The sequence below is a fragment of the Leopardus geoffroyi genome, chromosome D1 (genome assembly GCF_018350155.1).
Source record: "Leopardus geoffroyi isolate Oge1 chromosome D1, O.geoffroyi_Oge1_pat1.0, whole genome shotgun sequence".
Lineage (NCBI taxonomy): Eukaryota > Metazoa > Chordata > Mammalia > Carnivora > Felidae > Leopardus > Leopardus geoffroyi.
The window spans coordinates 65,786,895-65,806,654 of NC_059329.1; the positions used below are offsets into that span (position 1 = coordinate 65,786,895).

General features: G+C 43.7%; 1 protein-coding gene across 11 annotated transcripts in view; it reads right to left on the reverse strand.

Moving 5' to 3' along the window:
• DENND2B (DENN domain containing 2B) overlaps positions 1-19,760 on the reverse strand; it is a 178,809-nt gene that overhangs the window by 89,877 nt on the left and 69,172 nt on the right. For 8 of the 11 annotated variants that reach the window (XM_045484420.1, XM_045484419.1, XM_045484415.1 and 5 more), the window contains one exon: positions 17,755-17,843. The gene's annotated coding sequence lies outside the window, so the exon portion shown is untranslated. Of the gene's footprint in view, positions 1-13,676; positions 13,781-16,974; positions 17,476-17,754; positions 17,844-19,760 lie in introns of those variants that run through there. The other 3 variants (XM_045484416.1, XM_045484414.1, XM_045484423.1) reach the window with 3 other exon arrangements.

Here is a 19,760-nt window from a genome sequence, read left to right on the forward strand (position 1 = left end):
TTGGCAATCAGAAGACTTGGGCACAATTCCTTGATCTCCCTCTCTCGCTAAAGGCCTTTATATTGCAAGAATTTGAATATTGGTAGCCTCACTCACAAAAAACATTAATGTAGGGGCGCCTGAGTGGCTCAGTGTGTTAAGCATCCCACTTTTAGTTTCAGCTCAGGTCATGATCTCAGTTTGTGAGTTGGCGCCCCACCTGGGGCTCTGTGCTGACAGCAGGGAGCCTGATTGGGATTCTCTCTCTCTCTCTCTCTCTCTCTCTCTCTCTCTCTCTCCTTCTGACCCTTCCCCGCTCTCTCTTCTCTCTCAAAATAAATTAATAAATGTTTTTTAAAAACACTAAAGTAAATGTAATAGACATTCACAAATTTTATAAAAAGAGCTGATTTAATAGGAGAAGGTTATTTTTAGGTATTTTATCAATAAAATTTAATTCTTACCTCAATCCTTACCAGAAACTTAGTTACAACTTAAATGTAAAAAATTGGAATGATAAACACTAGAAAAAAATCAATGAGTTGTATAATTCTGAGGAGGGAAGAAAACTTTTCTAAGTATGACACAAAATTCAACTCAAAAGCCACTAATGAGAGAAAAAACAAGCCCTGAAGGAAAATATCATACATTTGCCTAAATAAAAATTTAAGACATATGATATATATGATATATGAAAAGTAAGTAATTAACATAAAAAGTCAAAAATTAAAAATAAACTGAGGGGAAAAATATCAGCAACTTATATGGAAAACAGTTCTAACATAACATGTTATTTAAAAGCTCTTACTGAATCTACAAGATAATGACCAAATAGAAAAGTGAACAAAGTATTTGAACCAAAAATTCCCAAAAGAATGAACACATCTACCAGTGAGCATAAAAGGTGTTCAATTTCACTAACAAGTAAAGAAATCCTAAGTAAAGTAACAAATAAGAAATCCTTTTCGCCTATCAGATCGGCAAAGATTACAATGGTTTATGAGATTTACAACAGCCATGTTGGCAAGGGTGGGGGAGAAACAGGCACCTTTACATACTGTTGATGAGAATTACATTGATGCAACTTCTCTGGAAAGTGGTTAGGCAATATTTATTAACATCTTAAATGAGCATGCCTTTGATCAGCAAATCTTCCCTTCTAGGAATTTTGCCTAAGGTAGTACAAGTACTACAAGGCTGGGGCAAAGACAGCCGTGTGCTGCTGGCTACTGCAGCCCTGTTTATAACAGTTGAAACTGGAAACAACTCAAGTGTCCATCAATAGGGGCTTGGTTAAATAAATTACATTACATCCACCTGAAGAAACACAATGCTGCTGTTCAAAGTAATGTACTGACATGGAAAAATAGCCTAGATAAATTACCAAGTGAAACCATTTTCAGTAGAGTATAATCTTGTTATTCATTTTTTAATTGGGGCAAAACATACATAAAATCTACCATCTTAAGCATTTTTAAGTTTACAATTCAGTGACATTAATTACATTCACAATCTTGTGCAACCATCACCACTATCTATTTCTAAAACTTTTTCATCACCCCAACAGAACTCTGTAACCATCAGTATACAATAGCTCCTCATTGTCCCCTCTCCCCAAATTCTTGGTAACCTCTAATTTACTCTATCTCAATGAATTTGCCAATTAAAGATATTGCACATAAGCAGAATCATACAATATCTATCCTTTTGTGTCTGGTTTATTTCACTTAGTACAATGTTTTCAAGGTTCATTCACACTGTAGCAAGTATCAGAACTTCATCCCTTTTTATGGATGAATAATATTCCATTGTGTGCATACACCACATTTTGTTTACTTATACATCAGCGGGTGAACACTTGGATTGTTTCCACCTTTTGGCTACTGTGGATAATGCTGCTACGAATATTGGCATATAATTATTTGAGTCCCTGTTTTCAATTTTGGGGGGCATAAATACCTAGGAGTGGAGTTGCTGGGTCACATCGTAAGTTTTAGCTTTTGAATTTGTTCCCCAACAGCTGTACCATTTATATTCCCACCAACAGTGTATGAGGATCCTAATTTTTCCACATCCTCGCCAATACTTTTTATTTTCCATTTTTGGTTAGAATATAATCATTTTTATAAAAATAAAATAAATGTTTATATAAATGTATTGTAGAGGAAACTGTTAACAGTGATTATACTCCTGGGGCACCAGTTTATAGGAAAGGCTCATATTCCAACATGTATTTTCCTATTGTGTAAAAGTTTACAGAACAAATGTATTACTTTTGTTATTAAAAAAAATACTTATTAAAATATTTACTTATTTTGAGAGAGAGAGAGTAAATGGCAGAGGGGCAGAGAGAGATTGGGGGAGAGAGAATCCCAAGTACACGCTGTCACCACAGAGCCCAACACAGGGCTCGATCTCACCAACTATGAGTTCATGACCTGGGCCAAAATCAAGAAGAGTCAGATGCTCAACCAACTGAGCCACCCAGGTGCCCCCCACCAAAAAAGGTCTTAAAGGAAAATTAACCTGAGATAGTTTCATGCACACTTACTAATTTGAAATTGTAACACATTATAGTTCTTGTGAAATGCTTACAGCAAAGCCCTGAATCATTCCCCGTCCTGGCTCCGCACCTTGGGCGCTCGGTTTTCTCACCTGACACAAGTGGAACTCTGACGCAAGTGGGACAGGACCAGAGTTCCCAACCACAATGCCAAGAATGGGTTATGGTTGTGTAGACATCGCGACTCCTTCAAGCCCCAGGGCAGCACTGGGGCTCAGCGCTACCAGGAGCCTCCTCCTGTTATCCCAACGTGCCTTACAAAAGTTATCACTTCTTGTGTGTGCAGGGATAAGAAAAAGGTTGGGCAGCGCTAGGTCAGGTAACCTTTAATATCTCTTCCCATACTGAAACAGAATTCTACAACTGTGCTGAACTAATGAGCAAAGCTGAGAAAAGGGGAGTGTCAGGGAAAATCTAAGAGTCACCTACCATAGAGGAGAAAATGGAGATCCTTCCCCAAGGAGAGAAGCAAGCACAGACAGTCATTCAAGAAATGAGAACCTCAAGGAAGAGAGGGCAGCTTATGATTATTCACTCAAGTGTCTCACATGAAGCCACAGATCCTGAAACAGAGAGCAAGGGAGCACTGCTTGGAGCGACACTGCTCTGGGAGAGGCATCCCAAAGATACCCACGTGGGCAGCAGACAAGTAGAACACCCGACCTCTGTGGGAAGAGGCACTGAGAGGCCTGGCTAAGTGAAAGCCAAGTGAAATCCTCTCTTCCAGGTGTTCTCAGCCTATCAGCTGCCAACTGTGGACTTTGTCCTGGAAATTCAACTCCTGGGCTAAAGAGATAATCTCCCAGGCATGTCCTGTGTAAACCTGGCTAATCAACAGAACACACTCAGAACTAAGTCTGACAGCAGCCCCTAAAACAGTCCTGCCAACCAGGGGGTGTGCTAAAGGGCAAGGTGGGAGCTCATCCTGGCATAAATGTCATCTCCCCTAATAGAACCAAGTGGCCAGGATAGGCATTTTCCAAAAATAAGTCAAACAGCTGCTTAGAGACAAGCACTCAGCTGGAAACCTCATCCGGAAGTGATATGGATATCGTGAGAAGAGTCACTGTGACTGAGGGCATGGACCTTTACTGGGCTTTGTTGACATTACAGTGGTAAGCCACCCAAGAGATTCTAAAGTATAGACATGAAATTCTAGGTCACTGAAAGAAGGCATACGGATTACATCTGGCCCTCACACCCTTTTTGAATCTCAGCTGCTGAGCCTCTTACGCAGTGGTTCCCAACCAGCAGCAGCACTTAGAAACTTGTTAAAAATGCACACCCCCAGGCCCCACTCCAGATCTACTGAATTGGAAACTAGCTCTCCAGGTGAATTTGGAGCCCCTCTCAAGTCTGAAAACCTACAATCTGGAGTTCAGATCCTCCAGACTTCCCTTATACTCAGTTTTAAATAAGCTGTGAGAGACTGGAATACTGCCCTCACTAGTTATACCCAGTAAGACAAGTTTCCTCCCACCCCCATTCTATCTTCCACACGGTCTCACAGGTTTCTTTTCTACTAACGAAATCCAATTGTGTTCCTTTCCTATTTTCAAAAGAAGGATTCTCCAGGACCTGGAGGGTTCAAGCCCTTAAAGATCTGACCAAACCAATCTTCTTAGCCTCACCCCTAATTCATCTGTATGTACCTACTCATGGTAGGTGAGCATCTCATGTTTGCTCAGCGAATCAGTGCTAAAGATAAAAACGTTGTCTACGTGAATCTTTCCTAACCACACATCTTTTCCTCCAGAAGCAAAGTGGTTACTAAAACAGACAGGGACAGGGGAGACAGGAAAGCAGAATCCCATTACAAAAGAAAATTCCTCTGTGTGTCAAGAATCCATGCTAAATCTGAAATTCAATCTCACCCTGCTCTGCCCTTCAAACTATTCCATCTAAGCTGGCTGACAAGGCTGAACACAGATCTCATGAACACCGAGGAATGAGAGTTTACAAACAGCCCACACATTTTCATTTCAGAATCCTGACCCTTGCTTTATAGAATCCAAACAGGATCAATCCTTCAAAAAAGGAAGTATCCACCAACAGAAACTAGTCAATGTTCAATTTCCAGCAAGTGAAAGTTGTGGCCTGATAAATTTATTTCCTCAAACATTTCCAATGAACTTTGAGATTCTAAAAGAAACCTGTGAACTAGGAAATCATAGTTTATTTACAAATGCTAATTTACTGAAAATTAGTTATATTTTCCCAAAACAAATTCTATCTTTTTACTATAAAACAGAAGGAATCGTAATCTAAGACATCTAACTACTTGTGGAATATTGTTAATGAAAAAGACCATCACTTCTCCTACCCAAAGAGTTATGATTCAGGTTATCTGCTTCTGAGTCTTGCCACCTACCCCCAGCCTCCCGGTTTTGTATTTGGAATGGAATTCTCCATACTTAACCAGGTACTCCTTTCAGAGAAAGTTGAAAAGAACTCATTAAAATCGACAAACATCCAAAATCTATCCTAACTCCCAATGGATAGATGGCAGAACATACCAGTAAACAACACATAACAGTTCAGAGGGAAAATGCACATGAAGTATGTTAGATAACTAAAAGAAAGTACAGTTGGTATACCAATTAGAGTGGAGGTATAAAAGCAGCATATCCTTTGGAATCAGACAGACTTAGATTTGGATTTTAAGCAAGTTACCCACTCTCAGTTCCTCATATGTAGACATCAAAACATCAGCAAATTCACTCAAAGATGATTGTGAGAATTTACTGAAATGATCTAAGTAAAAATGCCTGGTGTAATACAATGCCTGGAATACAGAAAGCATTGTACTAATGATATACCACAAACCTAAAATATACAGCAGTTTTTAAAACATATATTGCTTGATCCCAAGAATTATGCAGCATGGAATTATACTTATTCCACTTCTTTTAGCTAATTAGCTAGGCCTATCCCCACTCCAGATCCCCCTCAATTTCCCCATATTTTTTCTTGATTCTTCTCAATCAAATCCAATGTTCCTCTTAGCCATCCCTTTCACATTTTGACATCCTATCTCTGGTTGTGCCACAGACCTAGAATGTACACCCTTCACATTGGTTCTCCAAACTCCTTACCATGGCCAAAAGGCTGTACCTGAACTAGCCTCTACCAACATTTTATGCCCTTATAATCACTGGCTCCTTATATTCTAACAATGAACTTCATGTTCTTTCAACATGCCAAGCTCTTTCCTACCTCAGGGCCTTTGCCCTTACTGTTCCCTCCTCCAGAAATGTACATGCCCCAAACCTGAACATTCACAATTTCTTCTTGTGCTTGAACTTGCAGCTCCAATGTCCCATTCTCAGAGAGGCTTTCTCTAACTCCTCTTTTAATAGCTTTCAAGTTCCTGCTACTCTCTCTCTTTTACATCACCACTATTTCTCTCATAGCTCATATCACTATCATTATCTCATTTATTGTTTACTTATTTACTGACTGCTACCCCAAACATTTTAAGCTCCATGACACATATACTTTGCTGTCTCAGTCATCTCTACATATAGAACAGTGCCTAGACCAGAATGGGTACTCAATAAACATGTAATAAATAAATGAATGAACAAATAAAAAGTTTCTAAACAAGAGGTGCAGAGTTTGACACACACACCCCACACCCTACTTCTCTACCTGGTAGCAGAAGATGGAATCTCCAGGAAAGAGTGTAAAGTAAAAAGAGAAAGGCTCTTATAAATAATGCTGCAATAAATATAGGGGTGCATATATCTTTTCAAGTTAGTCTTTTGTTTTCTTTGGGTAAACATCTACTAGTGGAATTACTGGATCAGATGATATTTCCATTGTTTAATTTAATTTTTTTAATGTTTATTTCTACTTGAGAGAGAGAGAGAGCACAAGCAGGGGAAGAGAGAGAGAGATAGAATCTGAAGCAGGCTCCAGGCTCTGAGCTGTCAGCACAGAGCCTGACACGGGGCTCAAACCCATAAGTCATGAGATCATGACCTGAGCCAAAGTCGGACGCTCAACTGACTGAGCCACCCAGGCGCCCCGGTATTTCCGTTTTTAATTCTGAGGACTTTCCATACTGTTTTCCACAGTGGTTGTCCCAATTTACAATAGCCAAGATATAGAAGCAACTCAAGTGTCCATCAAAAGATGAATGGATAAAGATATGGTACACACACACACACACACACACACACACACACACACACACGCTTTGGAATATTCCTCAGCCATAAAGAATAATGAGATCCTGGCATTTGTGACAACATGAATAGACCTAGAGGGTATAGTGCTAAGTGAAATAAGACACAGGAAGACAAATACCATACGATTTCACTTATATGTGGAATATACAAAATGCAACAAACAAACAAACAAACATACAACAACAAAAAACAAACTCTTAAATACAGAGAATACACTGGTGGTTGCCAGAGGCGGGGGCAGGTGGAGGAATGGGTGAAATAGATAAGAGGGATTAAGAGGCACAAGTTCCCGGTTACAAAATAAATACATCATGGAGATAAAAAGTGCAGCATAGGGAAAATATTCACTAATATTGTAATAACCTTGTGTGGTGACAGATGGTGACTACTTGGCGTGGTGAGCACTGAGTAATGTATAGAATTGTCAAATAACTATGCTGTACACCTGAAACTAACATAACATTGTATGTTAACTATACTTCAATTAATTTCTTAATTAATTTTTTTAAGGCTGAGGAGAAATAAACTCTTGGGGAACACAAACAGTCATCCCAACTCCCCTGCTGACAAAACATTAACTACTCTCAGGGCCTGGGATGATGTCAGAGGTGTTACTGTCTCCATGGCTTCTTACCACCATCACTGCCTTTTTTACCACCCGTCTCCTCCCAGCCAGCTCTTCCAGCACAGGGGAGCAGTAACTCACTCCTGAGCAGCAGTGAGGACTCAAACCCAGAGACACAGAGACACAGAGGCACAGAGAGGACAGTGCTGCCCATACCACTTCAAAAACAGCAATTTATCTGGCAATCTTTCCATGTGCGTCTGAACCCAGAGTTCAGTTCACTGGTGAGTGAATCAGGGGGTTAGAGGGAGGCAAAGAAAATAAAAAATTTCAGTGCTCTCTTCCCTTCCTAGATTCCAAAGCCTCAATTCTCTGAACACAGCAGCTGAGTTGGTCAAGTCACAGACTGCCCACCAAGGTCACTGCCATTGCCAAGTTCACCTCAGCTGTCCCAGGTATTTTCCTCTGGCATTCAAGTACCATGCTTCTTTATAGATGCTGGGGTCAGTTAAGTTCTTTAGTTTCCTTTCCCTATTTGTATCTGTTTTACCAAGTGACAGAGTACTGTATATGCACACACAGATCTGACCTTTTTCTCCTCAGATGAGTGCAAAATCTCCATGTGTGGTTTCTATACCATGTGCTCTTGGCCACTTTTAATCACCCCTTCAGAACACACGATAGGTCAAAAACTGTTAATAAACTAAATGGGGTGAAGGATTCTGGCATAACTTTGTGCCAAGAAAACTTACCTCCTATAAGGAGTGCCAGGCATGGTTTTGGCAGCCATAAGTCCCATCAAGGCTGAGCCTCTCCCAGCCGTACAGGGAGCTACTGTAGAGTCTGAGTGCCTGCCTACACAAGTAAAACTGCAGAAGAAATACAATGTTTGACCCTAATCTTCAGAGTTTGGTCTTCTCTAAAGCACAAAGAACCTTAAATTATAAACAGCCTAACTCAAAGGGAAAATCTGTGAAACACCTACTCCCAGGAACTCCCCATTCTGCCCTAGGCCTGCTTGGGTTCAGCAGGCCCATAAATTGGCACTGTTGATATGACCTTTCCAGGCTATATTTCAACAAGAGATAACAACAAAGCTGAGAGCTTTGGTAGCACTCAGAGGAGATTTGAAGGACTTAAAACATGCTGCTAAGTTTGGCAGCAAAAGTTCCTGTTTCTTACAGCTGGAAAAGGAAATCTCTTTATAATTATACTTGTAGATAAGACACACCGAGCTACTCATGCTACTCATTCTAGTTAGGAACAGATTAGAGCCGACTCATCCCAATCCACCATTCCTCTGAGATTGATCTGAGTGAGCACTGTGGGGTGCGGGGGCAAGTCTCACCTGGGGCTCAGGAGTCAACGTACCTACAGGGAAGATAAAGTGCCAGGAGCTTCTCAGTGGGGCTTACTGTCATAGCCACTACCACTTGCTCAGAGATACTTGCCACTCTTCATTACCTAGCTCTACTTTCTGTCATCCCACTTCCCATCTTCCTCTTTTACCCAGGGTTCTGCCATGCCCCTAACTCCAGTGCCATATAACATGTGTTACTCATCACAGAGGGTCCTTTAAACCTACATGCTCTTTTGGCTCAGATTCTCTTTCTGGTTTATATATTTCTTTACAAAAGCAAAGTACAAGAGCTACAATCTATGTACTGATTGCAGGACACTTATTACTGCTCTGCTGATACTAGATGTCTGCCCAAAACATGGAGGAAGAGAACATCGCTCCACATTTCTCAGCAGAACAAACCAGACAAACCAACCATTCGGAAACAAACTCTGCTTGGCTTACAAGGTAATAAGATACATAACAGTAATTGCTCACATTTCATTCAGCACCAGATACAAGGTACTATGCTAAGCACGTGACACTTAGGCCTTACCACAACACTACAAAATAATACAATTAGCACTTCTGTTTCACAGAAAAGGAGCTGGGGCATGGACAGGCTCCATAACTTACCCAAGATCTCAGAACTAGTAAGTAGCAGAACCAGAATATGAACCCCTACTGTCTGCCTCCGGAGCCCAGGCTCTAAATGTCACTCTTTCATTAGACAGCTCTTCTCGTAACACACAGGTTTTTCTTTGAGCACCAATGGCTCGCTTCAAACCCTGAAGGAAACACTGACATTTTTCTCCACAGAGAGAAGGAAATAGTGATGGCAGTACCTATTCACAAAGCTGATCTGAGTCTATACAGCAGAACAAATAAGTACCCTAAACATCTGTCAACCAAAATTTCCCCAGGAGCACCAAGTGAAACCCACCTCCTTTCTTACTAACCTGGTAGATTTTCTAACTTACTAAAGGCTGGAGCCTCTTTGCAGGTTGTTACAACCAAGCCCTGTGCATCTGAGAGCAAGATTCCAGGCTCCAAGTTATGAGAACCAAATCAAATGCTTTCTAGAATCCAGCTGATAGGATTAAAAAAAAAAAAACTATGCAAATATTTTTTAAGCATAAGCAATATATGTTGGCCAATTTGGGGAATAATTTTATAGAACTTCAGGGAATCTAGTTGGAAAGACAAGACATGCATTTAAGAGTCAAGTCAAAATGTCAATGAAAACACTCTATCTAAACCCCCCACTTTCTAGAAGAGGAAACTGAAGCCTAGAGAAGCCAAGGTTACTTCCCCAAGGTCACCCAAAAGTCACCAACAGAGCCAGGACTAAAGCTCAGATCTGCTGACCACCTGGCCAGGGCTCTCTGTACTGCTATATGGAGGCCGAGGAACTCACAGGAGGGACAGATCTCAAACAACAATTACAGCTAACAATTACTGAAAGCATATTTGTGCCAGCAACTAAGCTAAGTGCTCTATATAAATTCACTAATTTGGTGCACCTGGGTGGCTCAGAAGGTTAAGTATCCGACTTTAGCTCAGGTCATGATCTCATGGTTCATGGATTCGAGTCCCACATCAGGCTCGATGCTGACAGCTCGGAGCCTGCTTCACATTCTGTGTCTCCCTCTCTCTCCGCCCCTCCCCCCCCCAAATAAGTAAACATTTAAAAAAATTATTTAAAAAAATTAACTCATATAACCCTTACAACAAACCTTTGAAAGGAGTAAGATTATTCCCAATTTACAGATGCAGACACTAAGGTTTACAAAGGTTAACTCGCCAGAGATCCACAGATAGTAAGAGGAAGAGCCAGACTACAAGCTTCCAGAGCTGGCTACAAAGGGTCTTAAAGGATACACAGGTAGGATTCATGGAAGTAGAAGGACCAATAGCAGCTTGTGAAGGGCGGCCAATGTTGGGGGAAGGAGGACCTAGAGCCCTGACTGGGCAGGCTGCCAGGAAGCAACTGGCAAGAAGCAGTTCTAGTCTGCCATGACAGTGAAGGGTAGGCATCCTACAGGAGGGTAAAGCAGAGCCTCTGAAGCTGGGTGAGAAGGACCACCATGGAGACTCTCCTCAGGTGTCAGAAAGGTGAATAAAATGCAAAGTATAGGGACACCTGGGCGGCTCAGTCGAAACTTCTTGGTTTCAACTCAGGTCATGATTTCACGATTTGTAAGACTGAACCCCACATCAGGCTGTGTGCTGACAGCGTGGGGGCTGTTTGGGATTCTCTCTCTCCCTCTTCCTCTGCCCCTCTCCCTTCTCTCTCTCTCTCTCTCTCTCAATAAATCTTTGAAAAAAAAAAAGAGAGACGCCCGCTGTACTCTTCAAAATGCTGCACTAAGTTGATAATGATAATGGAAAGCACCGAACCTTTACTAGGTGCCAGGCACTGGCTGAGAGCCTTACAGGTGTCATTTCATTCACTCCTTGGCACAATGCTAACAAGCTAAGTACTACTATTATACATTTCACAGATGCCTCACAGAAAAGGGAGGCTCAGGGAGATTAAACAACTTGTCCAAGGTCACACAGCCAGTAACTGTAATGGCAGGTTCTAAACCTAGGCGTGTAAGACCCTTGGGCACCAGCTCTTCATTACCACACCTGCTGCACTGAGACATTCACAGTAAGTGCAAGTGGTCCATTCCACCACACACACACTGAGCATCAAAAGTCACTGGTAGCTGAACAAACACATTGCAGGTTGATTCATTTAAAAGCAATCTATGATATTTAGCTGTCAGAACTCCATCAGGGAGCTGTGTTCCAAGATGTAAGTGAGCACACCAAAATTCACTTCCTCTAACAAGGCTAAAGAGTTCTGGAAACTAGCTGACTATATAGTTTTCTTTCCAATTTTCCCTTTCCCTTTTCCTATCCTCCCACACCCAATTCACTGACACTCTCAGAGAAACTTCAACAGAGACCTAGAACCCTCTCCCTCCTCGTATTTCCAGTCCTTTATAGTTGGCTTTCGTCCATCATTCAAACAGTACTTCACATCAGAGTCTAAGAGTTGGCTACTCCTCCTTCTTCCCAGCCTAACGCATGAGATGATCATTAACCCGACCTGCAAAACGCCAAACTTCAGCGGGTCTTTGTTTCTTCTTTCTTAGTCGAACACACAGAGGCTCACTTTGGGGAGGAAATAACTACAATACAACATCTAACATAATATATATATGGGATAAGTCCCTCACTTGCTACTATCTAGACCCTCCCCAGCCCTTGGCCTAGCCACTCTGTATTCACTGACAAAATGGGTGAACAGACTAAGAGGGCATATGGGTACCAGAGATGCCTCTGAGCCCAAGAGCAAATGAACAGGGGTGTCAACTCCAATGCCGGCCTCCCAGGACACAACGCTGTCTCATTGGGTCCCCCGGGGACAGGCCAGCCTTCTGCTAAATTGTAAAGGCCTCCTAGAGCAGCCCCAAAACTACCTTCTATCTCCCCTGCTTCCCCTCAGAACTACCTTTCCCCAGTCCCCCTGCCCAGGGCCTTTCTCCTGTTTCCTTCCAGTTTTCCTACTGCTTCAGATCTTGTCTCCCCTAACTCCCAGTTCATTTCATTTTCCCCAGGGTCAAACAGTCCTTCATTCACTGTACTGCTTCTCATTAATCAATCTCTAGCTCATATACAAACCCCTTCAGAGACAAGTCACACAGAAGAGGAGTCTGTATCTTTGAGAAATGGGTGGTTTATATGACAAACACTTAGAAACAGGTCAGCTTTCATTAAGAAGCCTTCATACCCTAATTGCATACATAATTCACCTTTTATAGATACAGTGCAATCTAACATATAGGCAGTTTTTAGATGAGAATATTGTGATCATTTCAATAGCCCTTCAAGAACAGTATATCAGAGCCAGAAATAATAAGAGAAGGGATCTTTGGAGAAATCCTACAATGAGGTCTAAACTCATTTAACATCCTCCTCTCCCCTCAACACACAAATACACACAGGCAAGTTTTCTAGGTCTTACAGGTGGAAACAGAGACACTGGGGATTTTTCTATCAGGCAATATTATGCAGCATATTCCCCTAAGATAGATGCGCCCAGCATTTTACTGCACCCACCTACTGAGATAGATGCACACAGTGCCTCCTCCCAAGCCAAAAATAGATGCTCAGAATCTCCCTCCCCATCCCCAGGAGAAGGCACTCACTAATGCAAGTTCTCCCTCAGGCTTTATAGAGAAATCTCTGCAGACTATGCCAGATGGTAATTTTTTTTTTCTTTCATGCCCTCCTGGCCCCTTCTCCACTTTCCATGGTTACTCTAACTCAAAGAACTCAATTATCTGCCAGCAGATTTCCCCCTCCCCTACCCCTGTCCACCCTAAACACCCTCTTCTTCCAAGCTAATGTAAAGGCTCAGAAGGGAGGCCAAGCCAACACTCTGCAGGGCGGCTGCCTGGACTCCTCTAGGCTCAGATACACATTCCCTTCGCTTGGCTGCCTCGGCAAACTCTCTTGGGCCCAACACTGGAAATCAGGAGACTCCAGGGCAGTGACACATAACAGACAAAGAGAAGCAACAAGAAGACATGCTCTTCAGTCTCTCAGCCCCACCTGCCTGCAGGGAGGTGTTCTGGCAGTCCCAGACTCTGACCCTTCCACCTCCTCCCCGTGGTCCTCCCCAAAGTAGTTCTTAGAATCAGATTAGGTAGACACGGAGCACAGCCTCTCTTACTTATAACTCAGCAGTGTTGCCAAGATATCTGGAGTCAGAGGCACCCCTGCATACTGTAAACCCACACCCTCCATTCCAGGGACAGGGTAGAGCCAGCAGAATTCAGGATGCCCTAGGCCTGTCCTCTAAGGCATTGCAAAGTTTCAACTTCCTTGGGTAACTGATTATTCTAATTTTAGAGAGAGGGAGCCCAGAGGGAGAGTATGTAGGAAGGGCAGTAGAGGAAGGGGGAGAGAGGGAGTGAGAACAGGAACGTTACTTTTTAATCCTTAAAGAATATGGAGGGATCCATCCAACGTGTGACTCACCTCCGGGAAGCTGGACTGAGCAGGAGTGGGGACCAGCTGCAGCCCCAATCTAAGCTACGGACCACTTCTCTGTCGGGCCTGAGAGGCTACTGTGATGGATTCACCTGAAAAAAGGCTCTGTTGTTAAACAATAACAGTTCTGTCTCCTCAGGGTCTTCCCAGGGGCTTCTTCCCAGAGCCTACTCCAGGGCATGGAAGCTTGCCCTGTCCTGCTACAAAAGCTGAGGCTGCCAAATGGTGGGCCAGGTCTCTCCCTGTGTTCCCACCTAGCATGCCATGAGCCCTACACACTCCCTGAGAACAGATCTGGGTGCCCTTTCCTGAAGTCTCCCCACCCCTGCTTTTCTGTTCCTTGGCATAGTCCCAATGTATATCAAGAATCTCTGCCCTTGAAATTCCCACTTCCTCATTTCTTTCTTGTTTCCCTCTAAGCTGTAGCCATACAGGTTCCTGAAAGAGCTGCCCAGCCCCCAAGGAGCCTTTCAGAGTGATAACTCTGCCTGACGGTTAAACCCTGTCTTTCAGACCCAGAACCCAGCTAGCAGAATGAGGGAACCAGCCCTGACAATCAGAAGCCTCTCTTCCAGCTACTGAAATGTATACCATAACTGCCAGGTAGTTAGCTGTGGGACACTGGAAAAGCGAAGGGTCTCTTGGAATCCTTCTCTTCTATACGAAACACATGAGTCGGGTAACCTAAGCAAAGAAAGCTTCATCTCTGAAGCATCATTTATGAGGCTCAAACCTGCAGTGAACATCACTCTTCTATTTCCCAAAGAAAGCATCATTTGTTTCCTTTAATATCTCGAAGGACTTTTTAAAGGTTTTTTCTCATTTTTATTTATAAATGCACAAAAGAATAGGGCACTTTATAAATTGGGAAACCAGACCAGAGAGGAAAAATGCCTTTCCAGAAGAGAATGGGGCCATCATTCAAGCTTTAATTCACAACATCTCACATTATACAGGACTTGACTTGCTTAAAATTACTTTCATAGAAATTGTTTTAAGCTTATTTATTTTGAGAGAAAGAGAGAGAGAGAGAGAGTACAAGTTGGGAAGGGGCAGACAGAAGCAGAGACAGAATCCTGAGCCAACTCCACGCCATCAGCACAGAGCCTGATGCAGGGCTCAAACTCACAAACTGTGACATCATGACCTCAGTGGAGATCAAGAGTCGGACACTTAACTGACTGCACCACCTAGGTGCCCCACTTTCACGGAAATTACCTCATTTTTGTTCCTCCCAACAGACCTGTTAAAGTAGTTATATCATTATCTCTCATCTCAGAGCTAATAAATCTAAAGGTCACATAGGTTAATGGTCTTGCCCATGGCCACCTTGATGGCAAGTAGCAGAACCTGACCATGGACCTAAGTCTCCTCACCTCAAATCCAGTACTCATTCTGCTACATCAAAAGAATGACCACCTGCTTACCCTCTTCACATGTGTGGGGGTGATAAAGTTAGAGGAACCCCAACCACAGCCACTTGAGTAGAAAAGTGGGATTCTGGATTTGCACTGCCCACTGACTCAGAGAGGCCTCCTCCTCACACCCCCAAATTTAAATCCCAACCAACAGTGCAATGCCATATGCTTCCAACAAAACAGAGGTTTCAACTAAGCGGAGGATCACTGGGACCGTATTAAAAGGAGGCATCACTATAGCAGTGGCCCATCTGAGGTCCAGGGCCACGGAGTTCACCCTTGTGGACCCTCAGGCCACAATACTGATGCATACATGTATACAATCAGGGAGCCCAAACTGGGGACATGGTCAGTGCTTTTACTGGCAAGCTGACCCGAAGTTAATCAGAAGGCCCCCTCATTGTCTGCCAGAATACAAAAGACATTCTGTTCAAAAAGTTCAAGAAGAAAAACCAAAGAGCCAGGACAGCAGCTGTTCCCTCAACCCACAGAGAAACCAGAGGCATCCACAATGTTCCCTAAGGCCCAGCAGTAAGTTTGAGATGTAACATGGCTGAAGCGGAAGCACATCTCCTGATAAGTCTCCACTGCAGGGAGTGTCTGCTGCATTAATGCTCCAAATAAGATCACTGAGAACCTAACTACCCCATCACCTATAAAAGTGCCTTTCTGGGGGCGCCTGGGTGGCGCAGTCGGTTAAGCGTCCGACTTCAGCCAGGTCACGATCTCGCGGTCCGTGAGTTCGAGCCCCGCGTCGGGCTCTGGGCTGATGGCTCAGAGCCTGGAGCCTGTTTCCGATTCTGTGTCTCCCTCTCTCTCTGCCCCTCCCCCGTTCATGCTCTGTCTCTCTCTGTCCCAAAAATAAATAAACTTTAAAAAAAAAAAAAAAAAAGTGCCTTTCTGGAAGGATCTCCTCTCCTAGGCCACACTGAGCTTAGCACACACCACTCCTCTGGGACAGAACAAGTTTCACCAAAGCATAGGACAAACAAAACAGGAATGCACAGTGTGGACAGTGCGTGCTCTGAGATTTGGTTAAAATATTAACCTGAAGAATCCATCACAGTACCTCAGTACTGTGTCTCCACAACCACAACCTCGTGCCTCATGTCTCCACAGGCAACCTAGTAGCAGCCACCACTGAGAGCTCACTCAGAGATATCTGTATAGGAAACCTCTTCACAGCCCCCACCCCCAGCCCAAAACACACACACACCTGCCAGCCTCCTTTAGCAAAGCCTGTGATGGGCCTTATTAATGAAGGAGGACAGCTTGCTTCTTTCCAAGTTACCTGAGGGAGAAACGAAGAGAGTGACCCTAGCTCAGATATCCCTAAGACGGTCCCTCTGTCCTAATAACTGCTCCAGAGACTGGGAACTCACCACAAGCTCCTAGCTGAGTTAATTGGAGCTTTTTCTTTTTTCACTACAGGTCAGACATAGCAACACCAAGAGACAAAACAGACAGTGTTCACTAGAACAAACCAAGCCACTCAAAAGACACTGGAGTTTCCACGTAGGAACTCCAAACACAATGCTGGAATGATGATAACTTGCTTTTTCTATATAAAAAAACTGTTTCTGTAAAATATCCTAAGCCTTTGTGCTAAATACAAGATGATGATTTCTACAGAAAAGTCTAAACACCTCAGGTTCAGCAAGAGTGAGATCAGCTAGATTTGCAAAGTCAAGAAAATTGGCTGTTTCCCTCCTCCTTAAGCTAATAGAATCCAACTGTTGGAGCATGACATCATTCCTGAGCCCCAAACCCTGAGCAGAGAGTACAGACTTATCCCTGCCTCCCAGAAAACAGCCCAAGACTATGGCCAGGAAAGGAGAAAAAACAATCCAAGCCGGAGCTGACCTTACCTGAAAGTCCCGGTGCTTTCCTGCCCACTCCATTCTCGGCAGAGTTTGGCTCACACCACAGTCTGTAAGGGAGCCCGGGGCCCCAAAATCCACTCGCTTAAGCTCCGATACCTGCTGCGAGCTTCCCACAGCTCCTTCCTCTGACCTTTCGTGGCGCTCCTTCCAGCCAAATGAGCAGAGCACTTCTAGCCGGCCAGGCCAGTTGTCATGGAGACCCTGTTCTCGCCAGCCAGCGTGCTCTGTGCTCTGGCTTGCTCTCTCTCTCCTGCTCTCGCTTGTGCGCTCGTGCTTGCTCTCTCTCTCTCTCTCTTTCTCTCTGTCTGTCTCCTCTCCTCTCTCCCCCTCCACCCCCCTTCTCTCCCGCTCTCAGCTCTGGGAGGCTTCCATGAAACAGCACTGTCTTTTGATCAGCTCGGGTTTTGCACACATTCCACTCCTCCTACCTCCCTTCCAGTCAAACAAGAGCTCTGGGCAGCTCCTGGGAACTTGCTTGAACAGTTAAGATGGGAGAAGGGAAAGACAGTGAGTGGACTTGTTTTCCTCCCCTCTAGTGTCTCATTTTTTTTTTTTTAACTTGGAAGAAGCCTGGCCAGCAGGGAGGGAGCTAGCTGGAGCACTTGGGAGGGGAAGCAAGCCCTTCCTCTGGGTCCTGGAGTGTGGGTAGGAGGACCCAGATGCATTGCCTTGACTTGTTTGTGCACTTGGGATTTTCCGGGCAGCACTTGAGGCGGAAATGTATTCACATCCCAGGAGCTCGCCTGGACTGGCCTCTCCACTTACCTTGCTGCCTGCCCAGGTTGTGGCGATGGCTTTAACCAGTGCAGGGATTCATGGTACTATTGCTGATACCCAAGCAGTCTCTCATCTTCCTGCAACAGAGAGGAAAGACACCAGGTCAGGACCAGTAAGAGTCCCAGACAAGTCCAGAGTCATAGCAGAAGCAACAAACAAGATACAAACACAACCTCATCTCTCTGCCCTGCTCAGGACCTGAAGCTAAAGCCCCTGGATGTCTGGGAGCTGCTGTCACAGCCAGGGATACTATCATTTTTGTCCAAGAGCCAGCACAGTGCCCAGGACACAGCAGGCCCTCTCAATTCAATCCCCCCATGTATATTTCTTCTTTGTAATCCCGCAACCCTGGGATCATGACCCGAGCTGAGATCAAGCTCAGTTGGATGCTCAACCAACTGAGCCACACAGGCGCCCCATGACCTTCTATTATATGCACTATTTTGTCTGACCCTCAAACCTTCTGAAATACACTGAGCAATATTATTACCATTTTATACATGGGAAAACTGAGGCTCAGAGAGATCAAATGTTCAGTCCACAGTTACACAGCTAGTGAGTTAGGCCATCAAAGAACTAGTAGAGGCCAGTCCATTGTCCTTTAGTCCAGTGTCCTTCCACTAAAGCACACTACCATCTGATCTTAAAAACTAACAACTTTTTTGATAGCCAGTATTGAGATACAAGGAGGAAGGCAGAGAATCTTTCTGAGTCATTGTGAATTAGACCTGACTACCATCCTGTTGGCCTGAAGACTGTATGATAGCATCTATGAGCTGTAGAAGGTAATGATACACAGATTAGAGGGAAAAGTCTTGCCCTGTAGCTATAATTTACCTTACACTTTTTCGAAGTACTCTTAGAAATCTTGACTCATCTGTTCAACACAACTGACCTGAAAGTTAGGACTGCTATTATCACAGATTATTAAATCTAATTTAACAGATTGAGATGAAAATCTGAAAGAGAGGTCAAATGACTTGCCCCAGGTCACAGAACCAGAAAATAACAGATCTAGAAAGAGTACAGAAGCTTTTCAACTCTCTTTTGTGTAGTAAGCAGAGAGGCTGCAGGGAAACCAGGTGGAGCAGGGGGTCAGAAGACCTTGGCAGTATCTGGTTCCACCATTAACTAGCCATGTGACCTTGGGCAAGTCACCTACCCTCCCAGTTTCTACCTATGAAACCTGTCCCATGGGCAACTGATAGGGCTGGGATGGGCATAAAAGAGATGACTATCTAAAAGCATTCTCCTTAAGTCAGGCACTGAGCTAAGAACTTCATTCATCTCTACTGTTTTCACCACATACAGACAAACAAAACCCAGGGCCTCTGTTATCTCTCCAAGAGGAGAACACGGAGGCTCAAAGAAGAGATTTTTCTTTTTCTTTCTTTTTTTTTAATTTAATGTTGGTTTATTTTTTGAAAGAGAGAAAGAGAGAGACAGAGCACAAGCGGGGGAGGGGCAGAGAGAGAGGAAGACACAGAATCTGAAGTAGGCTCCAGGCTCTAAGCTGTCAGCACAGAGCCTGATGTGGGGCTCAAACTCATGAACAACAAGATCATGACCTGAGCCAAAGTCAGATGCTTAACCAACTGAGCCACCCAGGTGCCCCAAGTAAGAGATTTTTCAATGCTGCTTTCCTAAAACACTGCCAGTGAGGTCCTGATGGAATCTTCAATGCAGCGATCCTTTATAGAATCCTTTTGACTTTTATTGACCTCTGATATATCACAAAATTATCAAAATAAGATTTTAATTGACTTGAGTTTAAAAAGTAAATATATGTCAGAAGCTAAGGTAGGGAAAGTGTTAGAAAATCCAACAGGAAATAAATCCTAAGTGGTGGGCACTATTGCTTTAGTGAAGCAATCAGAGCTTCAAAACGGTCAGGTCCAATTTCCCACTACAGAAGCCTGACCTGACCCAAACACCAGCTCGGGAATCCCTCAAAGGCCCTAGTTCCCCACGTCTTCAAAGAAAGACTGAATGAA